General features: G+C 50.6%; 1 protein-coding gene across 1 annotated transcript in view; it reads right to left on the bottom strand.

The window, feature by feature from the left end:
- The window catches only part of EIF2B3 (eukaryotic translation initiation factor 2B subunit gamma), a 102,617-nt gene extending 100,780 nt beyond the window's left edge, over positions 1-1,837 (bottom strand). The window contains exon 1 of the mRNA XM_012812347.2: positions 1,791-1,837. The gene's annotated coding sequence lies outside the window, so the exon portion shown is untranslated. The remainder of the gene's footprint in view (positions 1-1,790) is intronic.
- Between the last annotated feature and the right edge of the window lie 581 nt (positions 1,838-2,418).

Below are 2,418 nucleotides of genomic sequence, written 5' to 3'. Positions count from 1 at the left end.
GTTCAAGACCAGCCTGAGTAAGAGCAAGACCCTATCTCCAAAAACAGAAAAACTAGGGTGGTGCCTGTGGCTTAGTGGGTAGGGCCCCAGCCCCATATACTGAGGGTAGCAGATTCAAACCTGGCCCTGGCCAAATTGCAACAGAAAACTAGCCGGGCTTTGTGATGGGTGCCTGTAGTCCTAGCTACTCCAGAGGCTGTGGCAAGAGAATTGCCTGAGCCCAGGAGTCGGAGGTTGCTGTGAGCTGTGTGATGCTACGGCACTCTACCAAGGGCAATAAAGTGAGACTCTGTCTCTTAAAAAAAACCCCAAAACCAGAAAAACTAGTCAGGTGTGTGGTAAGCGCCTATAGTTACAACTACATGGGAAGCTAAGGCAGAAGGTTCACTTGAGCCCAAGAGCTTGAGGTTGCTGTGAGCTATCACACCACAGTACAGCATTCTACCCAGGGCAACTGAGTAAGACTGTTTCAAAAATAGAATTAAATTATATTAAAAATAAAATGATTAGTTTCTTAGAAGGACTATGTGTTTGTCATCATTGTTTATCTCCAGTCAGATGCCAGGCACTCAGTCAGTGTTTATGGAATGGGGATGTTTACGGAATGTTGGGAGCCTCACAACAACCCTGTGTAAGAGTCAAACTTAAATATGCACACAAAGGTATCAGAACCCAGTTCACTAGGATCTGTGGTTCTTGCTCTCAGGGAGGGTCTGGGTGAAAAAAGGAAACTTAGGAAACAAGAATAATTATCACTAATATACTAATTATGATACTGCTAGGCAGAGTGTTGGATTTCACAGTCACGACTATGAGTGATGAGAATCAAGGCAACTAGTCTCTCTAGCCTACCCATCTTTAGAGGCACTGTTCACGGCATCTCAGACATGCCTCCATCATAGCATTAGTGCATTCTCCAGAAGTAAGCAGATTAAAAATAAATAAAAGCTGGCCAGGAGCAGTGGCTCACACCTGTAATCCTAGCACTCTGGGAGGCAGAGGCAGGTGTTTGAGACCAGCCTGAGCAAGAGCTAGACTCCATCTCTACTAAAAATAGAAAAAGTATCCGGGTGTTGTGGCAGGAGGCTGTAGTCCCAGCTAATCTGGAGACTGAGGTAGGAGGATCACCTACCTCAGAGCTCAGAGACAGAGGTTGCTATGAGCTAATGATGGTGCCCTGGCACTCTACCCAGGGCGACAGAGTAAGACTGTCTCTAAATACATACATACATACATACATACTGTATAACAAATGGTTTGTCATCCTATTGTGTGCTACCTAAGGACAGGAACCTTACCGTAATCCTCCTGTATGTCATCGTCCTACACTCAAACAATTAAATAAGCCTTAGTGTCTCATGTTACATTGTCACATTGCACGAGACACCCCAAACTCCTGGATCTTATTTAACAAGGGAATGAAGCAGAAAGAGTTTAGGCACAGTGCTAAAGGCATCTGTCCTGGAGCTGGGGCTCACTGGTTGTGACTTCGAGCAGAACCTACCCTCCCCGAATCTGTTTCTGCATTTGTTGCATAAGTGGTTGGCTGGTATTCTCCCCAACCTCCTTTGTAGTTCTGACACTTGGCTACACTGTAGCGTCGAGCAGGGACTCGACTCGACCTGGAGACTTCGGGGTTCAGCACTCCTGCCTACCCACTCGGGTCCGCCTCGAGGCGGCTCAGCAAATCCACCTCCCTCAGATAGTGGGGGCCTAGGGCACCTATCGGGTTGCTCACTCGGGCCAGCCAGTTGGTGTGGGGCCTGGCAGGGCAGAACCCGCAGCTTTACCTCAGCTCCGCGCACGCGACAACCGCTCCCGGCGTTCCCCACGCCACCTCTGACTGACAGCCCAATGGCGCAGGCGCGCGATGATCGAATAGCTCGACGCACTGAACACAGAAAAAGGACGAGCGCCGAGCGATAGATGACTGAGGGGAAGTGAGTGCGCCTAGGCGCGGAGGCGGGGCCGGAGGGGCGGGTCGGAGGGGCGGGGCCGGAGGCAAGTCTTGGGTCCAGGAGTAGGTTGTAGGACTTTGCGGTCTGCGTTCCTTTGTCCTTTCACACGTTACCCAACCTTTGTTGAGTGTCTCTCCCAGTGCAGGGTGCTAGGATCCCAGATGGAACGTGTCACAGTCTCTTTCCTAAAGGCGCTCCTATTCTAGGATCTGGCTCCAACCACCACTGTGTAACAGAGAGCTCATTGGAAGCACAATCTCGGATTAGCCAGTGAAAATAATCACTGAGGCTCGGCGCCTGTGGCTCAAGTGGCTATGGCGCCAGCCACATACACCTAAGGTGGCGGGTTCGAATCCAGCCCAGGCTGCCAAATAAAAATGACGGCTGCAACCGAAAAATAGCCGGGCGTTGTGGCGGGCGCCTGTGGCACCAGCTACTTAGGAGGCGGAGGCAGGAGACT

The sequence above is a fragment of the Otolemur garnettii genome, unplaced genomic scaffold, assembly GCF_000181295.1.
Source record: "Otolemur garnettii isolate 467f Iridium unplaced genomic scaffold, OtoGar3 scaffold00202, whole genome shotgun sequence".
Taxonomy (NCBI): Eukaryota; Metazoa; Chordata; class Mammalia; order Primates; family Galagidae; genus Otolemur; species Otolemur garnettii.
This window is presented reverse-complemented; position numbering and strand designations above follow the sequence as displayed.